Source organism: Micrasema longulum, unplaced genomic scaffold, assembly GCF_059751315.1.
Source record: "Micrasema longulum isolate JH-2025_06_02 unplaced genomic scaffold, ASM5975131v1 h1tg000509l, whole genome shotgun sequence".
Lineage (NCBI taxonomy): Eukaryota > Metazoa > Arthropoda > Insecta > Trichoptera > Brachycentridae > Micrasema > Micrasema longulum.
Genome location: NW_028277706.1, coordinates 819162 through 831074, shown reverse-complemented (window position 1 = coordinate 831074; position 11913 = coordinate 819162). Strand labels below are relative to the sequence as shown.

General features: G+C 31.8%; 2 long non-coding RNA genes across 2 annotated transcripts; one reads left to right on the top strand and one right to left on the bottom strand.

Moving 5' to 3' along the window:
• Positions 1-6503: 6503 nt before the first annotated feature.
• On the top strand, positions 6504-7530 carry LOC148280959 (uncharacterized). Its single transcript, XR_015822461.1, has 2 exons — positions 6504-6891; positions 7219-7530. It is a non-coding gene; the product is annotated as an uncharacterized LOC148280959 (long non-coding RNA).
• A 2269-nt stretch (positions 7531-9799) lies between these two features.
• Positions 9800-11395, bottom strand: LOC148280958 (uncharacterized). The gene is made up of 3 exons (XR_015822460.1): positions 10441-11395; positions 10270-10314; positions 9800-9852 (listed from the first exon to the last, which is right to left on the bottom strand). It is a non-coding gene; the product is annotated as an uncharacterized LOC148280958 (long non-coding RNA).
• Positions 11396-11913: the final 518 nt, after the last annotated feature.

Sequence of the window (11913 nt, the reverse complement as noted above, 5' to 3'; positions counted from 1 at the left end):
CGCGAACGGAAAAAGGTATCGAAAATGCTCATTTTTGTCTACTTGACATTCCATTTTAAAGGCTTGTAATCAAAAATAATAATAAATTTAACGTGAAAGCAAATACAATACCTTGTAGAGCAGAAAAAACCATTTTATATTTTGTATCACTTTTAATGCTCATTTTTAAATTTGGAAAAAACGGACAAAAGTTGTGTCAGCACCCAACATCATCACCAACATCCTTCCCTTTACGCACCTAATAGTGCATAGGGCTCTGCATTGGTACACCAATCGCAGTGTATCTTGATTATTTTTCTTACACGAAAGGAAGATGATCAGTCTTATGCTTCAGGTACCAGTCCAGGGACTACGAAATATTCTAGTGTTAAAGCACTTTTTAAAATAAATATTTTTTGCTAACGATATCAGGAATCAAACCCAAAACCTCTCACATGGCAGGCAAACACCCAACAGTAATTTTAAAATTTCTACTTCATAAACCGCGTTTTTATTTTAATTAATCTCTTTTATTGTTCCTTCCACTGAGAGTTTGACAATTCGTATTGAAGTCAGATATGGTCAAGGTGATCAGTCTTATGCTTCAAGCTCCAGTAAAAACCGACGGTGAAATATTGTGTAAAAACACTTTTTAAAAATTTTTCATCGACTCTCCAAGAATTTATCCTGAAACCTCAAACGTGATAGGCAAACGCGCTAACTATTAAGCTACAAGACGAACTTACCTCCACTTGAGAGTAAATATCTAGTCAAAAACGCTTGTCTGGGATTTTGGTTCTATTTTTTACACAGAACTGTATTCTTCATCTGCCTGGACAGAAAAGTTATTTTAATCACTACAAAAGGAATATGACTAATACGATTAAATATATTTTGATATTTAAGTGATCATTTTGAATCAATGTATGACAGGGTTACGAATGATGAAATCAGGCGAGAGTGTAAATCTGAGTCAAGTATAACTTATAAAATTAAGGAAGGGTCTCTGAGATGGTTTGGTCATGTAGAACTAATGAACGATGAAAGAATGGCAAAACAAGTATATATGATGAAAATGAACGGTAACGTGAGACGAAGATGACCAAGGAAGACGTGGCATGATCAGATAAACCAAAATATTAAGTCTGGTCATGTCAAAAGCAGATGGAACCAAAAGGCATGTATGACAAGATGTATGAATGGAAGGAAAAGCTAGGAATACATGCCAGGATAGATGTGTGTGGCGGTCCAATTTCTCTACCTACCTCTACGGGGAAATGGCGTGATGGTAGTAGTAGTAGTAGTATTAAATTAATTTTATTAGTTAATTTCGTTTTATGCGTTTGTTTGCTTAGTGGTTATTTTAATTAGCTTATATGGAAGTAGGCACAACTCACGATTTTTCCTCTTGCAATTGAGAAATAAACCTCCATCTTCGGACATTGTATTTAACATTTTTTTAATGATGATGGATCAAAATTTAACACGACCTGCTTGACCTCACGAAGCGCTGATTATACTTAAAACAGAAACATCGACGATAATTTATTAAGTGCTAAATTGAATTTGAAGGTTTCTCACAAAAGTTTTTACTAGATAATTGCACCCAATTTTGGTAATATTCCTAATTGGACAATTTCAACGTTAACGTAATACAACAGAAATGAAGAACATTTTAGTGAATGGAATATATAAGTCTAGGCATCCACAGAGCTTGTGACCTGTCATTGGCTGGTTTAAGTGGCCACTTTATTTTTATTTTTTTATTTTAACACTTTATATACATACAGTTTATATACATCGAAGCGTGGGCAAATTGCCTTAAGGCAATTTCTTCCTACCTACCCAATTCGTTCAGTTTGAGAAAATTACAAGTACATGGACAAATTGAATCTTATAATTTAAAACAAAGATTAAGAAAATAAAAATACATAAAAAAATTAACACTATACTATGAAGAAGGGAGAGGGGATGGGAAGGAAAGAAGAAGGATAAAGGAACAACTTAAATATTTAGATAGTGACATTTTAATCTTGACTTAAGTGTTAATAAAGAAGGGGCGTCCCTAACATTGGTAGGTAGATTATTCCACAATCAAGAAGCTACTACTTTGAAAGAGGAGGCAAGAAAATTAGAGCGATGAAAGGGTATTAAAAGAGTTTTCTCGTCACTAGAACGAAGAGATAGTCCGTTTTGTGATCTAGTTGGAGCATATGCATATCCATAAGGATCCTCCAGGATCTCTGTCAGCTGCTGCGCATCCTCCCAAGTCAGGTTTACGTCCCATAGTTCTGACATAAACTGCCGACGAACGGTCAGCTGTGGACGTTCAGGACGTCGAGTACCTCGAGGTTGATAAAACTGTTTAATATTCACCATTCTGCCTATATTTGAACATATATATATATTTCTTCCTAGTGTGTGGGTGAATTAGTTCAATCATATGAATCTCCTCCGCAACAATAAAGGTTTCAGCTCTTTATTTCCTCCATGAAACTCGAACAGAAGGTGTCGAAAACGTTTATTTTCGTCTTCTTGACATTCCATTTTGAAAGCTTGTTATCAAGTAAAATAATTAACATTGTAACATACAAACAATAATATTATGCAGAAAAGAAAATTTTCTTTGAATTAAATTGATCTTTGCTATTTTGTTCTTCATTTGACGCTCATTTTTACATTTAAAAAAAAGAACCTAACTCCTAATACATACACTTAAGTACTTCAAAAAAATATTATATAAGTTATTTTATTAATGACGTTGTATACTATACGCTGTTCAGTAGCCTGAAGATGCCTGTTTTGTCTGTGTGTTTTGTGTGAATGTGTTTTCCAATCGATTGCTACTCTCATATAGAAAACTGAAAATGGAAATCATGATGGATACAAGAACGGATAATAATGGTGGTTCCAAATGGACAAATCTTTATAATTTAATTCTTTGTTTTTAAAATATTGATACTAAGGATTAATTTAGAGCGAAGGGTCGTGGAGTACATATTGTCATACGACATTCAAGTTTCGAGTTCTTTGCCAAAAGGCCGGTGGATAATAGACCAAGGCCAGCTTATGCTGTCGCCGAGGAAGGATATGATAGTGGTGCTGCTGCTGGCGTGACTGACGCTCGTTCTCTCCTTCTCTCCTTCTCTCCTTCTCTCCTTCTCTCCTTCTCTCCTTCTCTCCTTCTCTCCTTCTCTCCTTCTCTCCTTCTCTCCTTCTCTCCTTCTCTCCTTCTCTCCTTCTCTCCTCTCCTTCTTATATCTTTAGATTGTTCTGAGATCAAGCTGCGATTTAAAGATGGACCCGACCATATGCTAATTTTTTAAGCTTTACATTGTATGCATTTATTACAAAAATAGCAAAAAAATACATATATTCACTTTTTATAGTTTTTAAGTTGAATTATTAAAACTAAGGATTCAGCTCTTTAACTTCAAAAATATCAAGAGATGGAATGATTGAAGAAATATAGATGTTCAAACATCAGCAAAATGGTGCATGTTCATGATTCCATGTCCGCTCTCTAGTTGGAGCATATGGTGTTCATGAGGACCTTCCAGGATCTTTGTCAGCTGCAACTCCTATGCATCCTCCCAAGTCAGGTTTGCGTCTTGTGGTTCTGACATAAACTGCCGACGAACGGTCAAATGTGGACGTTCAGGACGTCGAAAACCTGATGTCTTGTATAATAGGCAACGGTGATTAAAGCTCTAAGGAGGCATCCGCAGCACATGGCCAAGCCAACCGCCTCTGCTTGATAACAGTTGTCACCGGAGTTTGCTGCTGACGTTCTCTTTTCTGACGTCAAACCACCGAGGCTGAGACACCTATTCTCAAAACTCAGTATTTTGCTGATTTGGGCCCTAGTGGGGTGCCACGATTCGCATCCATAGAGGAGAATAGATGTTATGCAGGCGTTATGGTGAATGTTACACAGCGTGTAAAGTGGCTAATTAAACTGGCCAATGAAAGTCCTGTAAATGCTAAGACTATATTTTCTTCTAAAAATATTCTTCATATCTGTTGTCATATATTATAAAAATAAGTTTAATAAAGTAAACATAGGAAAGGTTTTCAAAATTAAGAAAATATAAACAACATTAAAATGTTTATTGGCGTCTATTTACTCATTTTATTAAAAAACCATTTTACATGTACAGTTTACATACATATGGGCGGGCATTTTCCCATAAGGAAATTTCTCTCTACCATCCCAAACCGTTCAATTTGAGAAAATCAGTGGTATATGAATATGACCTGTGTTAAAATCAATTTATAATTTATATCACAGTTTTAATCACCTTGTCACAGTATTTGTCCCGTATTAATTAATAAATGTTTTTTTTTTAATCTTCAAGTATAAATACTGAGTATTAAGGTGAACTTATTGCTAAAGGCAATATTTTCCTACCAGCCATCAGTCTAGTCAAAAGAAGAGTAGTTCTGAAAATGTGTACTAATTAACAAAATATATATGAAAAGATACATACACATAAAAGCCTAGTAAATTAAAAGTAACAGCTGTTTTGTCAAAGAAAGATGTGGCTGGCACATAAAAAAATATTAAAAGTAAATTGTGTTATCGTATTAAAAGATGAGAAATATGAAATCAGGTAACAAGTTTGGAAAGAGATGAGGGATCAAATTATGAGAATGAAATACATATAAACTTCAATATTCAAGTTTTTTTTCTCTGAATTTCTGCACACATGATTAAGTACATTCACGCATTTAACGAATATTTTTCTTGGGTACCTTTCAAACAAATTTTGTTAGTAATGCGTTATTAATGAAAATAACCCTAACCTTTGATAAAAAATAAAAAACCTATTTGAGAATTTTTCTCAATGGATATCGGGTTAGCTCAAATAAAATCATTTATGATTTACGCAATGAATGACGTCATTTTTTGTTGTGTTGAACTACTGATCGTGATTGGTCATTGTGGATTGTTTATCTTTGAAGTTTTAGAATTATAGTTTTTCTACGGTACGCCGTATATATACTCGTAGCTTTTAAAACGAAAAAGAAACAAATTATTTCACGACAGATACACACTTAAGTTTTTTAATAATTATTTTTATTAAAACTTACCTATTTAGTAGATAAAAAGAAAAACGTTAAAAGGTATGATAACTGACGTGGCATTTACTTCAACGTTTTAAAACTTCCTAATTGGGTATGTAACTAATAAGACACGAGTTTTATTCTAAGCTCTGGTATACTTAGTAAAAACTTTTTTTTAAAATTCTTATATGTATTTTCGTGTTTTACAAGAACCTAATTATTAAGAAATTAATGTATTCAATCAAGGATATAATAATCGAAACATCCTTGAATGCAATACTTATTTTAATTTATCTGAATTTGATCAAATATTTAAACAAAAAGTTAATTTTAAGTGGAGTCATAGCTCATAGCTTAGCAATAATGTTGTGGGCTTTGAATTCAAGAACAGAATATTTTAAACCCTATTCTGTCATAAACGGGGTTTTCAGGATACTATTAATTAGAAGATTATTGCGATTTGAGAAAAGTTAATTACTGATATTTAGAATTATGTACGTCGTGGTTTTTAAATGAACGCCATGAGAATTGTTTTTTTTTTTTATAGAAAGAAATATTAGCGTTGCCATTTTTAACGAGTTGTAAATAACTTACTATAAGAACATGGAAATCAAGTTGGGGTAGAGTGGGGTTTGAACCTCGGACCTCCGGCCCGTGAGTCCGCAACACTAGCCACGGGACCACAACCCGATTATTTGCTTTTCATTGGAGAGTTTTGGAGATTAAACGGAATGTATTCGCTGGGAGCTGTCGGCGTAGAAAAGAGAGCGATCTGGGTGGTGTTTTTCGTTATGTAATCACTCTCTGTTGGTCGGTTCTGCATTCCGTAGGATGTTCATTTAAATATTTTATTTTAATTATCATATCATTCCCCCCTATCTGGGCTCTACGGCGTATAGGGCACTACATTAGAACTCCAAATGCAGCGTACTTTGAACATCAGTTACATAAAGTAGGTCCAGGCCGCGATTACAAACTCCATCATCATCAGTAGACATCGAGAAGGTATAAACTAACATCGAATTCAAAGTATCTTTATCGATAACCTGTAATTGAACATGTTAAGAAAAAAAATATATACTTATACTTAAAAATATATACTAAAAATATAAAAAAATACATACTATAAAAATATATATAAAAGCATACGTATTTTTACACAAAATTTATACACAAAAAATTAAATAGATGATTGTTAACATAAATAAATATAAATCTTTGTTACATATGATGTATTTTTTAATTCAGCGAATAGCAATAACATTATAATATTGGCGCACCACTCGTGATTGATAGAAAGAGCTTAGATAAAAAGTTTTTCATAGACAATAGACAAAAAAATATTGAATCCGAGACCTAAAATTTTAATTTCTATAAAAATGCTTACCGGCGACTGTCCGTTAAGGCTAAGTCGGTAAGTTGAATCGTACGGTTTGCCGCCGAATGCGTAAAATATACCGCTTCAAGAAGAAGCAATCAAAAAAAATATCCTGTTACATTGTATGTTCGTCAATTTTTACGTACTCTTCATACTTTGTTTGACAAAATGAGAAAGACAGAGATAGATAGAGTTTTTGCGTGATTATTTAATAGGTAAAATCTATAAATAGCACTCCTGACTAGCGTACTGCAGAGATAATGTAGAATTGTACAACTATCGGATAATCTGACATATGTTGATTTCTGGCTTCTGGGTAATTATGGATATTTGTATTTTCGAAGTTGACAGATAACACTGTTATGTTTTAATGAAAATGCACCATGTCACTAAAGTGAATGCCAAAAAAATAATGCACTTCATAATATTGTTTTCAAGAGAAAAATTATTTGATCTCATCGAATTACGTAAGTAAAAACATTTTTTGACAGTATGACATTTTATAATATTTTTCCTTTAAACTGATAAGTTTTTTTGAATTTGCACTTGATCATGTATTTCGTAATAAAATTGGAAAAATATGGTAGATAAATTCTAAAAAATTAACAACATATAATGATAAAAGACTCGGCCAAATACCTAAAAATATTTTTATAGGTTAAGAATGTATTGTGTATATTATTTTAATTGATTTTATTTTCTTAGTTACTATTTAAGTTCAAAACCATGATAACTATCAATAGGTAAGCATTGCATTTAATCTACGTAAAATTTATAAATACATTTCATTCCAGGTGCAACAGACAAAAGAATAATGCAAAAGAATAAAGTCAAAAGGGTGCCTACCAACTTTTACACTAAAAACCTATAAAAGCACATTTAATCACCTATCTAAGAGTTGTGTATCAAGTTCTATATAGTAAAGCATGTATTCCACTCAGAAAATACTAAAAGGATGTCTACATAATCTTACATGAAAAAAACTAAAACGGTAATTCAAGCATTTTAAGAGTTTTGTGCATAGAGTGGAAACCTTGTATTGACAAAATACTGTAAGCGATTATTTTAATATGCATTGAGAAAATATAAATATGCTAAATTACTTACATAATCGTTTTATTTCTATTTTTACACCTATGTGAGAGTGACGTAAAATATTTTAAAAATATATACAAGTGTTTTAAACCTTTTCGAAGTAAATAGAATTTTGGATAGATCATCATCCCTATCACCTATTGGTGCATAAGGCATTGCATTTGAAAACAAAATACAGCGTATTTAATAATATATAACATGAAGGTGAGATGATCAATCCTGCAGTCCTGTGCCAGTCCAAGGAGAATTAAATATTGCAACGTAAAAACACATAAAAAAAAATATTTCACTTAACCCTGCCAGGAATTGATCGTGGGACCGCTTGTAAGTAAAAATAAACAAATTGTGGAGGAAAATTTCATTTTTATTGAAAAAATACTAAAGTGCAAATGGTTCAAAAGAATATATTATTGGGAAGAACCAGTAAAGAATCCCAATATTTTTGATAACAATAGATCGCTAGTTATTTTATGAAAAATACATTGTGAAAAAGAACTAAGAATACATTTCATGTTACAATGGTCTTGGTTTAGGGGGGACAGGTTCAATCAAAGTTGTGTATCTGGAAACAGAAATTAAAAAAATAATAAAAGCAACATCTACATAAATTTAAAAAAAAAAAACCATCATAGTTGAAAGAGGGCGGAATTTCTAAGCTGATTTAGGTAAATATTTTTCTGAAACTGGTGAGTATAATTTAACTTTTACTGGTTGATGGGATGTTTTCGTTAAACAGCTTTTTTTAACAATTTATGACTTTATTGGGGGCAACTTTTTTGTTTTCGATAGCCTCGAGAACATTTGGTGGATCTCTGATAGGCATGGATCGTGTAACTCGGGGGTCAACAAGCTCTGGAAGCAAACAGTTTAAATAAAAAGATTTTAATTTTATGTTGGGCTCCGGTCCACACTCCAAAAAGACATATATTTTTTTTAGTAATATGCAACTGTCCTTGAACTTGGTAATACCAATCGTGATTCTGATTTACATAATACTCGGTATGGTTTCTATTTCTTTTCCAAAACTTAATTTTACCACTGTCGATGGCGGTTTCAACAGTCATAGTCATATTAGAAGCAGACGATGGACATTTTATTTCTATAATGATACCGCCATGATCCGTACTAATGTTATCTGGTGTGGCGCCTAGAAAACAATATTCACTATCAATAAACAGCCCACACTTCTGAAATTTGATATTTTCTTGAAGGCTTAATTGGTTTAATGCGGTCAGTTCATAATCCTGACCATATTTAATAGAAAAAATATTACTTAGCGATTTACTATATGGCATACTTTTAACTAACCCTGAACAACTAATTCCTATTCTTCTTTTACAAACTTTACCAAACCATGACGCAGTGAGTAAATTTCTACACTTTTCTAACCATTCCCCGCTATCTGATTGTAAAACCGTTCTTCTTTCTATCAAATTTCTTTCAGAATGATCGCCGATTCCATACCACTCGAAGATCCTGAGTAATTTTTAAAACATTCATGTTTTGGTGCCTCAATATTCTTATTAGTTGCTCTGGCACAAATCACACAGTATTTATTATAAACACCCATATATAGAACTTTCCCCGTACGAAACCCTACTATAGAAGCTGCGCCCGAGTTAGACGAGTAGTTGGTTTTGTATGATCTCTTAGACCAACACCCGTCAGCCACAACAGTTATCATTGGTATACCATTTTCATCAATTTCACCATTCGCAGTAGCCAGTTGTCCCTCTTCTTTCGTTGCCTCCTCCATAACTTTTAGTTTCGCAGTATCCCACCATTCACACACTTTCTTATTGATCTTCAAATACTTCCATTTACTCATGCAAGGAATTCCAACAGCAGCAGTCAACTCTTGCAAACCACTATATCCAGAACCGATACTCGATATTCCAGACACAAACGATTCATTTAAACTCATTTCATTCGATCTGTCCTTGCAACAATTTACAGAAAAACATAATCCACACATATTACATTTTAAATTTAATATAGAATTAAAGCCATGCAACTTTTCATCCACAATCACCATATTCGTTCCTTTGCAATCAAACATGGAAGAATGAGAAAATATTTCCTGGATTTTAGTGAAAAATTCCTGGATGTCCACAACTCTCCTGCCTTCCAACTTAAAGGGGTGTAATGGCTGTGCTAGCAGTTCTGGAACTAGCCGTTGCGCCTGAAATAATACAGATTAATTAATAATCATAATCCAATTTAGATCTCATTAGCTATTTTAATGTAAATACTTAAAATATTCCTACTTCGATATGAATATGACAACCGTCATCTTCTAGAATATCAGTTGAAAGATATTTCGCTGGAACACCCTAAAACATTTCAATTTGCATATTACCCAAAAGGCAAATATAACCCTACTTATTGATGGTCAATATTTAGAAAATAAGGGTTATAATAATTATTATTTGTACTTTTTTATTGTGAATGCAGACAATTGGTAGAATTCTTTGTACTTTATTACTTAATTAATTATTGTACTTTATTTTTTTTAATATATAAGAGCGTATACTGTGACGCGTTTCGTCTTGTTAGGACATTTTCAAACGACGGAATGCGTCACAATATAAACTCTGGTCTTTTTAAACAAATAAAGTAAAATAAAAATCCAATAAACGTGTTTTATTTAGGGATACATTACCAAATTCAAACTTATTTGTACATTTAGTATTGTTTTGTAAAATGTTGTAGGAATTTTATTTATCTAAGTAAATAAGACAATAACTTACAGTGTATTCTCCACAGGCCTTAGTTAATTTGAGCTTTTTTGAATCCTAAAATAAGCAAATAATAAACTGTTACATTTATTTGTAATGGTGATACAATGATTTATGTAAATCAAATGTCTGTCCTTTGTATTCTAAATTTTAATACTAATAAATTAATCAAATCCAACTTACATTGCATTTCTCCTTTGGAAATTGGGATTGATTTAGTTTTCGTTTGGTTTTTTCGTTGGTTTTTTCGGCATTGTTAAGATAAAATCGGTCACTAAATATTCCAAATTTATGGATTAAAGTATCACTCGTCTTTGATTTCTATAATAAAGTAATTCTGATTGATAGAAAATATTATTAATCTGAGCGGCTGGCTAAGCAAAACGTCAAACCATCACAATGAAGTTGGCTGCGTTCGCGACATTGTAATAATTATATGGCTGTTTAGTGTACACTTTGTACATAGTACCTACCGAGTGCTGGTATGTCCTAGATAAATGTGCAATTTGACCGTTTTTGTGTACGAGTAAAATGACGCCGTTAATTGTTATTTGAATATGACGTGAAATTACATTTTTGAATGATTTATCAAATTCGAACAAACTATTCATTCAAAAAATAACTTGGTTTTGATCCTGGTTTAAATTGTGTTAGAAGGAACACAAAAAATATATGTTTCGAACTAAATTTTGTTTTGAAAAAGGCATTAAAATTTTGAGCACAGAAAACACGTCCGTCTGCGGCCGCTCTGAGGGCCGATCTGAATGTAATAAAAACCCAAATAAGACATTGTTTAAAATTGAATATTACAACTAGAATTATCGTATTGAAAAAAAATAAAAAAATACAGTTCTATAAAAAAAGGTTTTAACTAAACTATTTCAATATTTTAAAATTTTTTATGGTATTACTGATTGCATAATTTTACGTAGAAATAAAGGAAAAATTTATGTGATTTAAAATGCTTATATTTCTTTTCAAAAACAAAAAAATAAGATTCTGCCGCGGCCATCTCCTTTTTAAATTTATTATCTTCAAATCATTATTAAAAATTTAAGTTCAATACTTAGTCTTTATTGAGATCCCAGATTAATAAGCTTAGTCTAAATTTTGAAATTGCGTAATCTGCCGGTCTGAAAGTAATGATATATAAATAAAAAAATAAATTTAAAAAAAATACAGTTCTATAAAAAAAGGATTTAACTAAACTATTTCAATATTTTTAAATTTTTTATGGTATTACTGATTGCATAATTTACGTAGAAATAAAGGAAAATTTTTCAAAAATTTATGTGCTTTAAAATGCTTATATTTCTTTTCAAAAACAAAAAAATAAAATTCTGCCGCGGCCATCTCCTTTTTAAATTTATTATCTTTAAATCATTTAAAGAAAAATCAGTTCAATACTTAGTCTTTATTGAGATCCCAGATTAATAAGCTTAGTCTAAATTTGAAATGGCGTAATCTGCCGGTCTAAAAGTAATTATATTTTAGTTATATGAAACTTTGAAGTACATTTTTTGATAGAAATACCTATAAAAAGTATTGTTTTTATCTCATACATAATTTTTAATTTTTTTTATTGCGCGATTTTTGACAAACATTCGTTTTAAAATGGCAAAATCGTATGATTTCCTAATTTTGCGTTCGTTTTAC